This window comes from Equus caballus, chromosome 14, assembly GCF_041296265.1.
Source record: "Equus caballus isolate H_3958 breed thoroughbred chromosome 14, TB-T2T, whole genome shotgun sequence".
In the NCBI taxonomy this organism is placed as follows: domain Eukaryota; kingdom Metazoa; phylum Chordata; class Mammalia; order Perissodactyla; family Equidae; genus Equus; species Equus caballus.
The window spans coordinates 20178883-20198492 of record NC_091697.1 but is presented as its reverse complement, the minus strand read 5'-3'; the positions used below and the strand labels follow the sequence as shown (position 1 = coordinate 20198492).

General features: G+C 43.6%; 1 protein-coding gene across 24 annotated transcripts in view; it reads left to right on the top strand.

The window, feature by feature from the left end:
• Positions 1–17399, top strand: part of B4GALT7 (beta-1,4-galactosyltransferase 7) — a 28663-nt gene extending 11264 nt beyond the window's left edge. For 4 of the 24 annotated variants that reach the window (XR_011425420.1, XR_011425422.1, XR_011425425.1 and 1 more), the window contains one exon: positions 10882–12987. The gene's annotated coding sequence lies outside the window, so the exon portion shown is untranslated. Of the gene's footprint in view, positions 1–10881 lie in introns of all 24 variants that reach the window. The other 20 variants (XR_011425438.1, XR_011425427.1, XR_011425443.1 and 17 more) reach the window with 11 other exon arrangements.
• Positions 17400–19610: the final 2211 nt, after the last annotated feature.

The window sequence follows — 19610 nt, the reverse complement described above, 5'->3', positions numbered from 1 at the left end:
GCCTGAATCTGCAACTCCCCTCACTCCCCAGCCCGGGCCTCCACGAGGCCGTTCTAGGAGAGTGGGAGACGGCTGAGCGGTGGTTGGCAAGGGGAAGAAGCAGACGGCTCCTCTTCTTTCTCAGCACCTTGGTTGCCTCCTCTGTGGAATGGAACTAACATCCCTGCCTCACTGCCCAGGGCGTGGATGAAATGAAGCCAGGATATAGGAGCACCTGGCACAGCGCTTGGCCCACGTGGTTGCTGTAATTGTAATGACTAGCACTTGTTGAACATTCGCATCAGAAATGCTTTGCGTTGCAGTATTTCCCCTAGGCCTCTCTACCTCAGAGCTAGGTCCTATTTCTTATTCTGTTTTAGAGATGAGGATGGTGAAGGAGAGAGGTAAGTAGCTTGCCCAAGGTCACAGAGCTGATAGGTGGTGGAGCTTGGTATTTGTGCCCCTGGAATCTACCTTCAAGAGCCAGTTTCCTTCACCTCTGGCCTATACAGCAGGTGCCTGTGCACAGATGTTCCTTCCTCTCCAGACCTTCCCTCCTCCTCTGCTTAGCTGGAGAGGGCTGACAGGGAGGGTTGGCCAACATGGTCTGGTGTCCCTCCCACCTCTGGGACAAAAACAGGGCCATGAGGGAGATTCAGAGTGTCTGCCCCATGCCTCCTCTGCCTAGAGTAAGATGGGGATTTGGCTGTTGGAGAGGTCCCTTGGGGCATCAGTGGGACCCAGAGCATGGCACTGTGCCTGAGGAATGTACTGGTGCTTGGAGAAGCCCCCCACCCCTCCAAGGAGGCGAGGTCTTACTGGTGGAGTCAGTTTGCCAGTCAGGATGGGAAGGGTTTCTGGAGGGATCAGCATGTGCAAGGCAGAGAGACTGGAGGAAGCATATATGTTTAGGGACCTGGGAGTAGTTCAGAGTATCCCTAGTACCCCAATATTGTGCAGGAGTTGGGGGAGGCGGGCAGCAGAGGGAACATTAGGGGGAACCATGAGGATCTGAATGCTACACTGAGCAATTTGTACTTTATTCTGGGGGTGCAAGGTTTTTTAGTAGGGAGAGACATACGGTTAGATATGTGTTATAGAAAGAACCTGGAGGGCAGGATCCAGGTGGACAGTAGGGTACAGTCTGGAGGAGGAAGAGAGAATGAAGCCAGAATGAGGTAGTGAAGGTGGGGTGGGTGGGCAGTGTCTGCTGAGCCCCTGGGATCTGTAGGAGCCACGATCGATGTGTATACCATTGGGCCTTCCCTTCACAGAGGGTCTGCTTCCCTGCACACTCTTTCCCAGAAGGCCAAATGGATATACACTGCCTTTTTGCCATCTCAGCCCTCATGTCTTGAGAGCATTAAAAAACCAAAAAAAAAAAGGGAAAAGCAACTTCTGGTTTCAGCTTCAACATCTAAAGGGCTTGTTAGTCATCATTCCCATCCTTACGAAAGGAAAAACTCAACAAACTGAAAAGGAACTACTTCTGTTGGGCTTATCAGAGAATTGAAGTTTCAGGGCAAACTGCCCCCCTAAAAGCTGGTGAGGCAGGAAAACACAGTCCCAGCCAAGCTCAGCTGACCTGGAGCAGAAGCTGCTGGAGCCACAGACTGGGAGGAATGCTTAAGTAGTGATTTTCACAAGTTGATGGAGGCTGAGTATGGTGCACAGCCAAGAAAAACCCCTCCTGTCTCTAGAGGGGGAAACAGAAAAGTAACCATTTAAAAACATGCGCACAGCAGTCTCCCTAAGGAAAGCCTTCTCTCAAGGTGAAAAGACTGTCAGAGTCTTATCTCACTTAGGAGGTAGGACCATCACCCAACTCCAGCCCCCTCTAGCCTTTCTGCTACACCTAAGGAAGGGGGGACAAAGCTCAGAGACACCTGTGAAGGTCACAACTGGGGACACAGACCCACTAAACGAGATTTAAGAGATTTAATCATAAAGTCATAAAATGCTTCCCCTTCCTTAAACCTTACCACCACATCACCAGGGCTCCAGTATAACAATAGTAGATTACAGCTGAAAGAGCTTCAAGCCACAGACTATTAAAGAAGAAGTTCTTGGGGAAACTCAAAGGCAGTAGAGAAAAACAAGGACACTAGAGGAATTTAAAGCCACTGGCACCTAAAACTACAGTAAATATTAAAGTCAGTCCAACTCCTAGGCAGACCGTCATCACACCTCACATTAAAGGTCTGTTTACATCAGTCCCTTTACCCAATAAATTGTATATTATAAGGCGTCCTAAAAGGCAGGGAGGGGCCGGCCCCGGGGCCGAGTGGTTAAGTTCGCGTGCTCCGCTTCAGCGGCCCAGGGTTTCACTGGTTTGGATCCTGGGCATGGACCTGGCACCACTCATCAAGCCATGCTGAGGTGGTGTCCCACATGCCACAACTAGAAGGACCCACAACTGAAAATATACAACTATGTACTAGGGGGCTTTGGGGAGAAAAAGGAAAAATAAAATCTTTAAAAGGCAAGGAAAAAACAGATTAAAGAGACAAAGCAAACATCAAACCAAACAGACATGACACATTTTGGAATTATCAACTAGGAAATTTTAAATAAGACTAATACATTAGGAGCAGCCCTGTGGCCGAGTGGTTAAGTTCATGTGCTCCGCTTCAGCGGCCCAGGGTTTCATCGGTTCTGATCCTGGGCGCAGACATGGCACCACTCGTCAGGCCATGCTGAGGCGGCGTCCCACACGGCACAACTAGAAGGACCCACAACTAAAATATACAACTATGTACTGGGGGGATTTTGCGAGAAAAAGGAAAAATAAAATCTTTAAAAAAACAAAAAGACTAATACATTAAGTGCTGTAATGGAAAAAGTAGACAGTATGCAAGAACAGATGGATAATGTAAGCAAAGAGATGGAACTCTAAGAAAGAATCAAAGGAGATGCTAGAAATCAAAAACACTGTAACAGCGATGAAGAATGCCTTTGATGGGATCATCAGTAGACTAGATACAGACAAGGAAAGAATCATTGAGCTTGAAGATATGTCTATAGAAACTTCCCAAACTGAAATGCGAAGAGGAAAAAAAAGACCAAAAAACAATATCCAAGAACTGTGACAATTTCAAAAGGTGTAACGTGAACAATTGGAATATCACAAGGAGAAGAAAAGGAGAACAGAGCAAGAGAGACATTTCAAGTAATAATGACTAAGAATTTTCCAAAATTAATGGCAGACATCAAACCACAGATCCAGGAAGCCTAGAGAACAAGAAGCAGGGTAAATACCCCCTGAAAATGAACCCCTAGGTTTATCATATTCAAACTGTAGAAACCAAAGACAAACAAAATGTTGAAGGAAGCTGTAGGGGGAAAAAACCCTAGCATACTTATACAGGGAAAGGATAAGAATTACAGCCTTGTCAGAAATCACGCAAACAAGAATAAAGTGGATTTTAAATATTGAAAGAAAAAACTGCATCAGCCTAGACTTCTCTATCCATTGAAAATATTCTTCAAAAGTGAAGGAGACATTGTGTATATAGTAAAAAGCCACTGAGTTGTACACTTTAAGATGGTTAAAATGGTGAAATTTATGTTGTGTGACTTTTACTGCAATGAAAAAAAATATGGAGAAATACTTTGTTAGATAAACAAAAAATAAGGCTATTTATTGCCAGCAGAACTGCCTTGCAAGAAATGTTAAAAGAAATTCTTTAGTGAGAAGGAAATGATATAGATCTTAGATCTACATTAAAAAAACAAAGAGTGTCAAGGAATAAATGAAGGTAATAAAATCTTCTATTTTTCTATTCTTAATTGATGTAATAGATACCTGTTCAAAGTAACAACAGCAACAATGTGTTGGAGGACTATAGTATTGGACTAAGTAAATGAATGATAGGAATGTTATGAAGGTCAGGAGAGAGGAATTGGGAATAGCTTGTTATAAGGTACCTGTACTACCTGTGAATGGTAAAGTGTAATTTGAAAGTGGATTTAGATTAGTTGTAAATACATATTTCAAACTCTAGAGTAATGAGTTAAAATGTTTTAAAAGAAGTGTAATTGATATGCTAACAAAGGAAAGAAAATGGAATCATGTCAGATTCCAAATTAAAACCAGAGATGACAGAAAGAGGGATGATAAGAAAAAGAAACAAGGACAAGTGCAACTAATAGGAAATGGTTACAGACACGGCAGATGTTAATTCAATTATATAAATCATTTTAAATGTGAGGTCTAAATATACCAATTAGAAGACAAACTCAGTAGACTTAAAAAAAAAAAGAAGACTTGGGGCTAGCCAGGTGACATAGTGGTTAATTTCGCACACTTTGCTTTGGCGGCCCAGGGTTCAAGGGTTCAGATCCCAGGCACAGACCTAGCACTGCTTGTCAAGCCACACTGTTGCAGCATCCCACATAAAATAGAGGAAGATTGGCACAGATGTTAGCTCAGCAACAATCTTCCTCAAGCAAAAAGAGGAAGATTCGCAACATATGTTAGCTCAGGGTTAATCTTCCTCACACACACACAAAGACTCAACTATATGTTGTCTACAAGAAACCCACTTTAAAGGCACAAATAAATTAAAAGTAAAGGGATAGAGAAAGAAATAGAATGCTAACACTAATTCTGAGTACCTATATTAATTTTGGACAAAGCAGACTTCAAAGTAAGGAAAATTATTGTGGATAAAGGGAGGCATTATATAATGATAAAGGGTCAATACTTCAAGAAAACATTGTTAAATCATTAATGTGTATGCACCTAAAAACAGAACATCCAAATATGTGAGGTGAAAACTGATAGAATTGCCAGAGAAATAGACAAATCCACTATTATAGTTGGTGACATCAACACCTCTCTACCAGTAATTGACAGATCCAGCTGGCAAAAGATCAGTAAGGATATAACTGGATTGAACACCACCATCAATCCATTGAATCTAATTGACGTTTATAGAATACTTCATCCAACAACAGCAGAATACACATTCTTCTCAAGCTTACATGGAGCATTCATCAAGGTAGACTATGTACTTGGCCATAAACACACCTTAACAAATTTAAAAGAATGGTAACCATACAAAATGTGCTCTCAGATGAAATTAAACTAGAAATCAAAATCAGAAACATAGGTGGAAAATCTCCAAATAATTGGAGATTAAATAAAACACTTCTAAAAACCAGATGAGTCAAAAATTAAAATATTCTTGACTAAATGAAGATGAAAGTACAACCTATCAAAATTTGTGGGATGCAGTGAAAGTAATGCTTAGAGCAAAATATATAGCATTGAATGCATATATTAGAAAAGAAGATATAAAATCAATAATATAAGCTTCCAACTTAGGAAACTAGAGAACAAAGACCAATATAAGCCTAAAGCAAGCAAAAGAATAGAAATAAAATGAGTGGAAATCAATAAAATTGAAAAGAGGAAATTAATAGGAAAAAAATCAATGAAACCAAAATCTTTTCTTTGAAAAAGTCAATAAAATTGATAAGGCTCTAGCCAGCCTAACTAAGAAAAAAGAAAAGACACAAAGTACTAATATCAGAAATGAGAGAAGGGTCATCACTACTGATCCCATGGATGTTAAAAGGATGAAGGAATATTATGATCAACTCTATGCCCACAAATTTGATAACTTAGATGAAATGCACCAATTTCTTGAAAGACACAAACCAAAACTCATACAGAGGAAATAGATTATTTGAATAGGCCTATATATATTATAGAAATTGAATCAACAATAATAACTTTCCCAAAAAAGAAATCACTAGGCCCACATGGTTTCACTGGTGAATTCTAGAAAACACGGAAGAAAGAAATGATACCAATTCTCTAAAACCTCTTCCGGGAAATAGTAACAGAGGGAATACTTCCTAACTCTGCCTGTGAAGCTAGCATTTCCCTGATACCAAAACCAGATAAAGACATTAGAAGAAAGGAAAACTGCAGACTGATATCTCTCAGGTACATAGATCCAAAAATCTGTAACAAAATCTTAGCAAATTGAATTCAACAATGTATTAAAATAATTATACACCACAGCCTAATGGGATTTATTCCATATGTGTGAGATGGGCTCCACATTTAAAAATCAACCATTTGTAATCCATGACTTCAACAATCTAAAGAAGAAAAACTATACAATCATATCAATAGATGCAGAAAAAGCATTTGACACACTCAAACATCCATTTATCATAAAAACTCTTAGCAAACTAGGAATAGAAAGAGACTTCAACTTGATAAAGAACATCTACAAAAAATCTACAGCTAACATCAAGTGAGAAATTGGATACTGTCCCCTAAGATCAAGGACAAGGCAAGAATGTTCCCTTCACCATTCCTATTCAACATCATTCTGGATGTCCTAGCTACTGCAATAAGATAAGAAAAGGAAACAAAACATACAGATTTGGAGGAAAGACATAAAATTTTCTTTGTTCACAAGTGACGTGTTTGTCTATGTAGAAAATCTCAAAGAATAGACAAAAAAAGTCGAATTATTGTGATAATGGTAAGGTCACAGGATACAAGGTTAATATACAAAATTCAATTGCTTTCTGATAAACCACAAATGAACAATTGGAATTTGAAATTTAAAACTCAGTATCATTTACAATAGCACCAAAAAAAGAAATGCTTAGGTATAAATCTAACAAAATATATAGGATCTATATCCAGAAATCTATAAAATTCTGATGAAAGAAATCAATGAAGATCAAATAAATGGAGAGACATTCTGTGTTCATGGATTGGAAGACTTAATATTGTTAAGATTTTAATTCTTTCCACCTTGATCTATAGGCAATCCAATCCCAGTCAAAATCCCAGCAAGTTATTCTGTAGATATGAACAAACTGATTCTAAAGTTTGCAAGACCCAGAACAGCCAACGGGGCACTGAAGAAGAACTACGTTGGGGGACTGACACTACCTGACCTCAAGACTTACTACAAACTATAGTAAGACAGTGTGGTATGGGCAAAAAATAGACACATACATCATTGGGACAGAACAGAGAGCCCAGAAACAGACCCACGCAAATACAGACAACTGATCTTTGATGAAAGAGTAAAGGCAATACAATGGAGCAAACATAGTCTCTTCAACAAATGGTGCTGGAACAACTGGAGAAGTGTTAGTGTTTTCAACAAATGGTGCTGTAACAATTGGACGTGCATATGCCAAAAAAAAAGAAAAAGAATCCAGACACAGACCTTCCACCTTTCACAAAAATTAACTCAAAACAGATTGTAGAACTAAATATAAAAGGCAAAGTATAAAACCTCTAGAAGAAAACATAAAAAAAATCTAGGTGATCTTAGGTTTGGCAATGAGTTTTTAGATAGAACACCAAAACTATGATCCATGAAAAAAATAATTGTTGTTAGATTTTATTAAAACTTAAAACTTCTGCTCTGTGAAAGCAACTGTTAAGAGACTGAAAAGGCAAGCCACAGACTGGGAAAAAATATTTGCAAAACAAATATCGGATAAAGGTCTTATATCCAAAATATACAAAGGATCTTAAATTTCAACAATAAGAAAATTTAAAAACAAACAAAAAATGGGCAAAAGATCTGAAAAAACACTTCAGCAACGAAGATATACAGATGGCAAATAAACATACGAAAAGATACTTAACGTAATTTGTCACTAGGGAATGCAAATTAAAACAATGAGCTACTACTACACATCTGTTAGGATGGCTAAAATAAAAACCCTGACAATACCAAATGCTGGTGAAGACGTGGAGCAGCAGGAACCGCTCTCACCGTTACTGGTGAGAGTGCAGATTGTTAGATCCACTTTGGAAGACAGTTTGGTAGTTTTCTACAAAGCTAAACATAATCTTACCATATGACTCAGCAGTCTCACTCCTAGGTATTTGCCTAACTGATTTGAAAACTTATGTCTACACAAAAACCTGCATGTGAATGTTTATAGCAGCTTTATAAACCAACAAAAACTAGAAGTGATCAAGATTTCCTTCAATAGGTGAACCGATAAACAAACTATGGCACATCTGTACAATGGAACATTATTCAGCACTAAAAAGAAATGAGCTATCAGGTCACCAAAAGACATGGAGGAACCTTGAATACATAGTGCCAAGTGAAAGAAGCCAGTCTAAAGAAACTACGTATTGTATGATTCCAATTATATGACATTCTGGAAAAGGCAAGACTATAGATACAGTAAAGATATCAGTGCTTGGCAAAGGTCTGGGGAGAGGAGGGGAAGGTTGACTAGATGTATCACGGGAGACATTTAGGGTGGTGAAACTACTCTGATGATACTGTAATGGTACATACGTGACATTATGCGTTTGTCAACACCTATAGAACCTTTAGCACAAAGAGTGAACCTTCATGTATGCAAATTTAAAAAATCATTTAGGAGGTCAGAGAATCCCAGGAAGGAATGCAGACTATGACAAGAGAATTTAACTGTATTTAATGTACAAAACCACCTCACTGAAGGGGGAGGGGGAGAAGGTGCTGACCTAAGTAATGCTGGAAATAAGTGGTGTCTATAAGACTAAAGGCAGAAGGAACTGCATATGAGCACTGTCCTCTAGTTAGGAAAGTTGTTTCCCGTGGGAATATGGAGTCTGGGATAGCAATTCCATATACCAGAATCGAGCAATTAAGTACATGGATGGCAGAGGTGGGAGCCAGGTTTCTCGCTGTTGGAGTGGGGGCTTATAAATAAGCAAAGCAGAAGACAAGAATGATCCATGTAGTAATGGACTGGAGTCGGATACACCAGTATGAACCCACATTCGGTTTAGTATAGATAGGGATGGCTACATATATAGAAATATTTACAGATGTATGTGTATACACAGGTATCATACACAAATATGTTTCCTTGTTCTGTCAGCTGAGAGGACCTAGAAGCAATGACACTGCAGGAGCAATGAGCACAGCTGTGCCCATGTCTTGGTTCCTATTACCATTCTGCAATAAAAGGAACCAGGGCTCCCTGGAGAAATGGCTGATTCTAGGACTGAAATGGGAAATTTACAAAGTGAGTCTGGAGCATCTTGTAGTTCCAGAAGGTAAAAGAACTTTTAAAACAAAGAAATTGGTGGGGATATATCAAAGGAACACAGGTGGCAACTTCAAGGGCTCTCAGTGGCCAAAGCTGGGACAATTTGAGCAACAAAATAAAGTAGTATTGGGTTATAACCCAATGGATAAAATAAATATCCATGCACCCATATTGAGAAATAAATGATTGAATAAATAAGTGGGGGAGAAGGGACAAATGTCCTACACAGAATTACTCCAGATAATTTATGTAGATACTCTGCCCTCAAGGAAGGGGACCATAACTACCCATCCTTAAGCATGCGCTGCACATAGTGACTTCCTTTCAAAGAGGAGAGTACAGAAGATGGGGCGGGGGAGATTAGCTCTACAGTGAAAAAACCTGACAAACACTATCCCAGCCAGTTGATCAAGGTCAACATCAACAGTGATAAACCATGTTGACAGTATGTACCATTGGTATGTTGTGATGAAAATAACACTTTATGGCTGTGACCTTCCTCCCAAAAATCCATAACCCCAGTCTAATCATGAGAAAAACAGCAGAGAAATTCCAGTAAAGGGCATCTTACAAAGCACCTGACCAGTGCTCCTCAAAACTATCAAGGTCATCAAAAACAAGGAAAATCTGAGAAACTGTCACAGCCAAGAGGAGCCTAAGGAGACATGACAATAATGTAATATGGTATCTTCGGAGGGTGGAAGGGATAAAGGGCCACATGTGTATGGTGGCGGATAAAAGCTAGACTATTGGTGGTGAACGTGATGCAATCTACACAGAAACTGAAATATAATAGTGTACACCTGAAATTTACACAATGTTATAAGCCAATACGACCTCAGTAAAATTTTTGAAAATGTAATATGGTATCTTCAATGACATCTTAAAACAGAAAAAGGACATTAGGTAAAAACAAACGAAATCTGAATAAATTGTGGCCTTTAGTTAAAAATAATGTATTAATATTGGTTCATTAATTGTAATAAATGTACCATACTAATTGAAGATGTTAATAATAGGTGCAAGTAGATGGGAAATTCTCTGTAATATTTTTGCAATTTTTCTATAAATCTAAAACTGTTCTAAAACATAAAATCTATTAAAAGGGGTACAATGTGCCCAAAGTCAACAATACTATATTGTGCACTTAAAAACTTTTTAGGAGGATAGATCTCATGTTAAGTGTTCTTAACCACAATAATAATAACTTTAAACTACCATATAGGACAAAAGGGAGGGGAGCAAAAACTGAATGGTGAGCGCCAAGAGGAGACAGCTTTCAAAGAGCTTGGGTCTGAGGGGCCCGGCTTCATGGAGGTTGAGGCAGGGTTGGTCTTGAAGGCATGTTTCCCTCCCACTGGTTTCCTCTCCTTGTCTTGGACCCCTGCCCAGCCCCCAGCCCCAGCCCGGGTTCTGCTGTGGCGCTAGAGAACAAACAGAAAGAACTTAGGTTAGGGCAGAGGACATTTGGCAATGTTTAGAGACATTTTTGGTTGTTACAGCTGAGGTGGCAACTGGCATCTAGTTGGTAACAGACAATGCGGTCAAACATCCTACAGGACAGCCCCCCACCACAAAGAATTATCCAGCCCCAAATGTCAACAAGGCCACTGTTGAGAAACCTGGGTCAGGGAAGGGCTTCTAAGGGTGCTGGGCTGCATGCAGGGCAGTGGAGGATGGATGAGAGGAGGCCCTTCCTTAGCAGGCGCCAGGGCGATGCTGGGCTCCCTCAGTACAGGGACCTCTGAATCAGAGGGGGTCCTCCCTGGACTGAGGGTGGGAGGGAAGGTGGCTAAGGCCAGAAAGAGAGACTGTCTAACTGGATTACTTATGTGGGTGAATGTTTGGTTCCAGGACCAAGCAGAAGAGGCTCCTAGAAAGAAGCTGAAGAAGGAGTGCCCAGAAGCTTCCGACGAGACGCGAAGTGAGGAGTACCAGGGGCCCGCAGGAAGGGCTGCCCTGTGGACACTGACAGTTCTTCCAAGGGCTGGGGGTGGCCCTGCCCCACTTTGGGAAGAAATCTTGTTACTTTGGGTCTGGAACAGGGCGAGTACCAATCCTCCCGAGGTTAAGGAGTCCTTAGGAAGAGAGGTCAGGCAGGTTTGACGTGGTGGAATCCCCCACAACCTGTACACCACACAGAGAGAAGACGGTGGGTCTGTTCTCGAGTATTTGTTGGGTTTGTTGCTTTCACTAGAGAGCCAGCTGCCAGCTGGAGGGACTCAGTGGTGCCATTTCACAATGGCCCTATCACCTAAGGCCATGGCTGTTGAGGGAGCAGTCCTGCCACCCACCCAGAGGCAAGTTGGAGGCTTGGCCCAGGACTGAACTGGTCCTCCTGGACCTTTGCTTTCCCCAGGCCGTTCTGGGCACATTCTCCATCCAGCCTACGGTTCAAGGATGTAGTGGGGTTTGATGGCAGAAGAGGAAAGAGAATCCTGTGAGATACTGTGGTCGGCCCTGACATTGAGTAAACCAGACATGTTAGTCAGGGTTATCCAGAGAAATAGAACCAATAGCCTATATCGAGATATGTATCTCTCTATATTAAGGAATTGGCTCACGTGATTGCCACTCACGGGACAAGGGAATCCCAAGATCTGAAGGGTGAGTCGGCAAGTTGGAGACGCAGGAGAGCTGGTGCTTTTGTTCCAGTCTGAGTTTGAAAGGCTGAGAACCAGGAAAGGCGATGGTGTGGCTCGTGTCCAAAGGCTGGCAGGCTCAAGACCCGGGAAGAGCCCATGTTTCAGTTCAACTCTCCTGCTCAGTTCAGTTCTCTGCTCTCCTGTCCTGCCCTGAAAACCTGGACCCCCTCCCCCGCACCTGGCTCCATCTTCTTTGTTCACTTTCTCCATCCACCTTGTTTACCTGTGTGCCGGCAGCTGCCATGCTTCCTGCCAGTCTTAATTCTGCTTCATTTAAGCTCATTTGTACCAATTGCCTTTTTAAGAACAACCCTTGCAGTCCCCTGAAGAGCAGCACCTGTTCTGGGCGGCTGTTTCCCTTTTCCTAATTAGCACAGAGGAGCACGGGGAAGGATCTCCTGAAGACGCAGTTGCCTCCTCCCTGGGAACTCAGTGGAGCAGAGCCCAGCTCCCAGGCCCGATGTCGGTGTTTCCCAGAAGCCCCTTCGCCAGGACAGGAGGAAGCCCAGAGCAACTCAGCTGCTCAGTTCCTTCCAGCCTTGAGGTCAGTGGAACATGCTGTGAAAATTCTCGATTTTAAGGATGGGAAGCCCAAAGTGCTTTAGGGCCTGACCTGCCTCCTGAGGTGACTTTTCCTCCCTCACAGCTGTGACCCACCCTGTACCCTCATTGCAGGGGCTTTAGACCTCAGACAGTCCTGGGGACCAGAAGCTGGAGCAAGAAGGAGGTTCAGGACCAGTCTTCGAGTCCCAGGGACTGTTTTCTTTTCACCCTTACAGCATACAAAGCAGACGGCCGCATCCAGGTCAATTTTTGCCCAACCACAACTGCCCTTTCTGTGTAGCAGCCCAGAATCTCACCCCAGCATGGGAAAGAAAACAGCTTCCTAACATTGTCGCATCTACCCCTCACTTTCTGCTGCCTTAGAAGACTCATTAACACATAATTAAATCATCTTGCTTTTCATAGAAATGAAGCCAAAGCAGGAAGTGGAGGAGGCAGAGACCGAAGGGCCAGTGGGCTTATGTGGAAGGAGAGCAGTCAGTAGGCCTGGGTCAGCCAGGCCGCTGGAACTGGAGCTCTGGCCACAGCCAGAGGAAGCGTGAACCCCTCCCCCACCGTCAATTCACTGCCGCCTCTGGCAAGTCACTAAACCTCTCTGAGCCTCAGTTTCCACATCTTTAAGCAGAACTTTTAATACCTGCCTACCTTGCATGGCTGCTGAGAATAAACAAGATAGTGTAAATATCTGATAAAGTGCGTGGTATCTGACACATGAGTACCCAATAAATAGTAACTTTTGTAACCGTTGAAAGGCTTCAAAAGAATGAATGGAGCCATCTGTATGTTGTTTCATAAAGAGTCACATTCCATCATTGTGTCAGCAGCTCTGACCTCAACATGCGCCCGAGCTTGCTGAGGGTTTGGAAGGCCTCACAGAGAGATGCAGGCCGTTTCAAAACTTCACATGAGGGACACCTACAACAACAGAGAAACAAATGCGTGTGTTCTAGGCTTTTACGATGTGTCACTAGATGCTCCTAGAGAACTGGACCGCGTCCAACATTGAATGTTTCAAGATCTGTCTCCTATGTAGGCCCTATATGGGGGTATTTATGGAGGTGGCTTTCTGCTGGCAAAGGAAAGTTGATGGCAAGATTTGAAAAAAGTAAAATGTAGGGTTTTGTTTTAAATAACACATTAAGAAAATGAGCTATGTCTGAGAACATTCAAGTATGATCTGGGATCTATGAGTTCACCAGCCAGTGATTCCCTACTCCGGCTGTGCATCTGAATCAACTGGAGAACTCTCAAACAAGAGTGAGTTCCTGAACTCATCCCCAACCAGTTAAATCCATTTGGGGCAGGCCCCAGCATATGCTTTAAGAGTTGAGAATCATTGCTCCAGGAGGGGCAATGTGTCCTACCTGTTTCCTGACTCCTCCCATCAGAGTCGGAGCCCCGAAGGCCTGGTTGGTTTATGTAAAATGGCCCCTGCCTGATGCTCCTGGGAAGAATGAAAATGCAGAGTTGAAATCACACAAATTGGAATTTAGGTAAAACATGAAACGAGCCCAAGAGAGATCATCACAGGGGAGCTGGGGGCCTAGAAGGACACAGTGTGGACTCCTGAATCTAGCGCAGCGGTTCTCAGCCCTGGCTGCCCCCTAGCATCATGTGTGGAGCAATAAAAATCGCAGCTCCTCGGGGCCGGCCCCGTGGCCGAGTGGCTAAGTTCACACGCTCCACTGCGGCGGCCCAGGGTTTCCCCAGTTCAGATCCTGGGTGTGGACATGGCACCTCTTGTCAGGCCAAGCTGTGGCGGCATCCCACATAGCAGAACTAGAAGGATCTACAACTAAAGTATACAACTATGTACTGGGGGGCTTTGGGGAGAAGAAGAAGAAAAAAAGAAGATTGGCAGCGGATGTTAGCTCAGGTGCCAATCTTTAAAAAAAGAAAAACCCGCCAGTGCCTGGTTCCACTCTAGAGGTTCTGATTGAGTTGGTCTGGCGTAGTGCCCGGGCCCCCGGGACTTAAAAGCTCCCCCAGGTTAGTCCTAATGAGCAGCTGTGGCTGAGAACTCTTTCTTGGCCCAGGAACCAACTTACAAGGGACAGGGAGTAGGCTGGGCCGGGAAAGTACAAGCTTCCTCTTCTTCAGAAAGAGTGCCTTTCAGAAGACGTGGTCAGCCAAGCGTGTAAGGGCCAGTCTTTACCCAGGCCTGTGAATGGCCGTGTTTGGTTAAAGCTGGGAACGTCATGACTCCACAGCAAAGAGCCTGAACAGTGAAGGCAAGACTGGTAGCAATTGTGGAGGGCCCTGCCATTGCCTAGTGGCTTTCAGGCCCTGCTGTCCATCCCAGAAGGTGTCCTGGAGAAGGCGCCTCTGGGGAGAAAGGGAGCAGGTAGGAGGGGTGCTGGGTGGCGGGCCTCATCACCTAGGAGCTCAGAAAAAGTCCCGTCCTGGGCTTCCCTTGCCCTCGGACACTTTCAGGCCCTTTGGGGGTAGGATTGCTCCCGTCACTGGGTCTGGGGGTTCCAGAGCGAGGGAAGGTCGGGTTGGACTTTGGAAGCTGCACTGCTTGGCAGAAATCATCAGAGTGTTGGTTTAAACTTTGGAATATTACTCAGTAAGGATGAAGCTGGAAATCCAGAGAGCTCCTATTCTCTGGTGTTCCAGTATCTCTTTCAGAATCCACTATGACCGATGATGCTCATTGGTTAAAGAAAAGAAGAAAAATTCGAGGCAGAAATCAGTGGGTTGGGCTAGAACAAAGACCTCATAAAAGCTCAGGAAATGCCCAATGGTCAAATGCAGTAGAATGCATTAAGAGCTAAGCAACGATTTGGATGGAAGGGACTACCGGGCAGGCTGATTCGTTTCCAGTTACTCTTTTTCTGCCGTGAAAAGAAGAAAATGGGCAACAACAGCTGCAGCTTATAGAAGTCAAAGAAGGTAAATAGAAAGGGCCTTCCCAAAGGACAGGGGTAATCCCCAAACTGCAGGCAGTTTATAAAAGAGGGCTGCTGGCCTGGTCCTGAGACAGGAAAGGGGTCAGTAGATTTGGGGCAAGGCAGAGGCATACGGAAGAAATCTCGGGCCTGCAGCCAGGTTACTCTCTCAACTGTGCTATTAAAAAGAGATTGAGAGAGAGAAGGAATTTTCATCTTAGTTTTTGGTTTGTTTTTACTTCCTGTGGAAGCTTCTATTGAGGTTATCAACCATTCTAGGGGAAATGATTATGGACAGAATGATCACTACTACTGAAAGTGAATTTTTACTTAACAGAAAAGCGACAAATTACTCCTATTGCTTAGAATATCTCAAATGTTCTGAATTAAATTCTTAAGATTTATGCCAGCGTGCTCTCAGAAATATAATGAACCACTTATGTAATTTTTTAAAATTTAGTAGCCACATTAAAGATGTAAAAAGGCACAGTTTAAGTTCATTTTAATAATATGTTTAACTTAGCCAAATATATCAAAAATATAGCATTTCAGTATATAATCAATATAAACATTTCATTAGTGCAATATTAGAAATGACACACATGCCTAGCATGTGCACCACAACACAATAATAATACCCAACAGGATGCAATGGTAAGTGAAATGTAGTCCTACCCAAACAATAAAGTCATATTTAATGGAAAAAAATTTTTACACTGCTCCAGCTTTTAAATAAAAATTAAGAAGTCAGTCCTTCAGTCATACTAGTCATTTCAGGTGCTCAACAGCCCCCTGCAGCCAGCAGCTGCCATATTGGACAGTGCAGGCCTACACTACGACCCGTAATCCATTTTCTTGCTCGTAAGTTTAATACTGTCGTCATGGTCATCATCATCACCATCCCTTACTGAGCATGTAGGTGCCAGGTGTGCAGCTTCCTTTGTGAGGGATGCAATCCTCTGGAATTAGATGCACTGGGTTCACACACTGGCTCTTCCTGGTACTGTCTGTGTAACTCGGAGCAAGCGGCTTCAATTTCCTCACCTGTAAGATGAGGAGAGCAATGGCAGCTCCCTCGCAGGGCTGTTGTGAGGAAGACAGACAGTGCTGGGCCTGGATCAGCTCTGATAAATGGTAAATGCTGGCGGTTCTGCCTCATTTCCTTGCTTGGGGGGACCTACCACTTGAGGTGATGTTCAGGTGCTTTCTCTCTCGATACAGGGACATTTCTCTTCCTCATGAGGGTCTTAGCTCTCCCGGGAAGTGTATGCCCTGAAGCACCAGGAGCAGCCACTACAAGTGACTTCTCAGATTCCGTGGCCTGAGCGTAGGTGAGCAAAGGACACAAACCACAGTCTGGCAGGTGGTTCCCAGCTCCCAGCTGATCTCAGCCTGCTGCCATAAAGTCGTTAGTCTGGGGCTTAAATCTAAAAGTGCCTAGTAGTCATAAAGTGGCTTTCACTCAGATTTTAGTCTTGAGAGACATTTTTTTGAAAGGCAACACTGTGGTATAGCAGAAAGGAAGTGAGGAGACGGGAGTCTGAATCCTGGGTGGACAGGTTACTTTGGCCCTCTGAGCCTCAGTTTCCTCATCTGTAAACTGGAGTTCATGACATGCACCTGGCAGTGTTGCTCTGAGGTTAAATGTGAGAGTGTATTTGAGAAAACCTCTGGCACACTGCCTGGCCCATGTTCAACAATCAGTAACCATCGACAAATCTATACATTAGATATTTTATGTTGTGATGCCTTTGAAATCTCTAAGACGGTGGCCTCAAATCCCCTGTGCTTAAAGGCCACACCGTCCCATAATCTATGACCTGCCCACTTGGACCTTGACTCGTGTAAAAATTTGCATAAGCTTTATGACTATCACAGATTTAGATTAGCCTCAGCTTGGTTAGAAACAATGAGCAAGATGAAAACCTTCCTTAATAGTCATTAATAGGATGATTAAGCACTCCTTAAGTCAAATAATTATTTACCTGTGCTACAGTGGAAAGAGAATAGGGTTTGAAGTCAGAAGGACCTGGGTTTGAATCCGGCTCCCCCCGCTGACTAGGGTGAGACCTTGGGCGAGTTACTCAACCCTTCTGAGCCTGAGTTTCTCCTATCTAAAACTGGGATAACATCCATCTCACAAAGTTGTTACGAGGTTCACGGGAAATTTTACTAATTTTTTGGTTCCCTACAAATATTGTCAAGCTTGCCTTTTATTCTTTTAAATGTATTTGTTTTATAGTTTGTTTCTAGTAAATCCAATTCTAAACTCTTTGTGTTTTTGCTTTTTTGTTTGCTATTACTCTTTTTCACTCATGGCTTTTATTTCCTTGTGTGCCTAATTATCTTTGACTAGTGGACATTGCAACTGAAAAATCACTTGTAGAAATAATCAAGGCCTAGGGTAAAGGTGCCTCCCCGTGGTAAGGATTTATGTCTGCGTATGCCAGGTATCTGGGGACACTACTGATCCAGAACCACCTATTCCAAGCGCGGGGCTGAAGTTTCCACACCACCCAGGCAAGGTGAGCAGGGAGCAAATCCAAGAAGACTCGTTTCCTCGGGTTCACGCCCGCCCGGAGCCGGCCAGCCTTTGGAGCCGCAGGTGTTTCTGGGGCGGCCTGCTATTGGGCTCCCCACCTGAGGAGTGACTGCTGGGCGTTGATTTCTCTCCCCTTTGGCCCTTCAAGGCCGTCAAAAGTCAAGCCAAACTTTGAGGCTTAGCAAAATCCTTAGGGTACAAGTGGCTTCGGCACTAGATTGCCCGTTTGTGTTCCCATTTTCCTTCCATTTTAATCTGATTCTATCTTGTCAGCTCCTCACAGCTGTTAAGATTACACATCTAGCACTCTCAGTTGTTTTCACCATGAGTGTTCATCTGAAGGCCGAGTTTGCTTTTCTGAGAAACTGCAAGTTCCCCTCACTCCGTGCTCCAGCCGCAGGGGCCTTCTCGTACTTGCCACGCTCCCTCTCGTACTTGCCACGCTCCCTCGTGCCGCAGGGAGGTTGCACAGGCCGTTGCCTCAGACCGGAACCTCTTCTCAGCCCCTCTTTCCGTGCATAATTCCTATTCTCCTTCAGGTCCCGCCTCAAGTGTCACTTCCTCAAGGAAACTTATCCAGACCTCCTTAGCTGGATCAAATTCCCACCACCCCCTCCACCCCCGCAATTGCGCCTGTGTCACTGCTTCCTCACACTTGTCACTGTCACAATTTTGCAGCTGTTTTTGTTGTTATATATCTCTAACCCTGACTTTAAGCTTCACGATGACAGAGATCGTGTCTGTATTGGCTCACCACCATATCCCCAGTACCTGGCACATAGTTGATGTTTAATAAATATTTATAGAGGCTTCTGCTTAAAATGGCAATTCACTATCTGAGGGAAAGGAGGACTGCGTGTTGGAAGGTTAACCTGCTCTGAGCAGACGTCCTTCGTTGTACGCTGGCAGAATACCAAGACCATAACTAGTAGGGAGAGAATACAGCCAGAGAGCCTCAGTGACTCCCTCCAAGGATCTCACCCCAAGACCTGGATGCACAGAAGCCAGAGTTCAAAGCCAGGCTCTGGGCTCAGATTTGGGGTCTCGTTCCCACCCAAGAATATCTTCCGATTATAGACTAGCAGCCAGGAGATTTGGGTTCCAGTCCTGGCTCTACCACTATTTAGCTGTGTGATTTCGAGCAAGTTGCTTAACTTCTCTGAATCTCTGGTTCCTTATCTGTAAAGAGGAGGTGGAAGCAGGTCAGTGCTTAGCCTCTTTGGTCCTGTTGCTGCTTCCTCCTCTGGGGCAACGGCAGTTCTCGTGGCTCAGTTCCTCTTCCCTTCTCCTGGTGCCCGGGGTCCACGGCTGACTATTTTAATCACTTACCCGTTCAACACTGGCCTCAGTGATCCCTAGGCTCTCCAAAAACTAGAAAGACACAACAATCTATACGGTCCTTCACCACCTGGCCCATCCTTGACACTCAGATTTCAGCTCAAAATGTCACTTCCTCAGAGGCCCTCTGTGAACCTCTGTCTAGAGAGTTGCTCCATTCCAGCTACTCCATCAAGTCGTTTTATTCTCTTCATACCCCTTATAACTGAAAATATCTTGGGTTTTTTTTTCCTCCGCCTTCCTTCTCATCATAGTGTAAGCTCCATGAGAGCAGGACTTTATTTTGCTCATTGCTCTTTTCTCAGTGCCTTGAATAGAGGCCGAGGCCAAGCATGTCTCAGTCATCGACATTCGCCGAATTCATGGGAAAAAGTCTGTGCTCCTTCACTGGCTTCCTTTCTGTCCTCCTCAGTGAAGCAGTGTCTTCACCAAGTGAGAATGTAACTAATCCAAGCCCACTGATCCCTCTGTCCGCTGGGCATGCTCACGTGTTGTTCCTCTTGATCTCGTTCAGGAAAAGCTGCTCCCAGAGACTGTGGGTTTGCCCCAGCACCTGGGCAGAGAACGTGAGTGATGTTTGACAGTAAGGAGGAGGCTGGACTT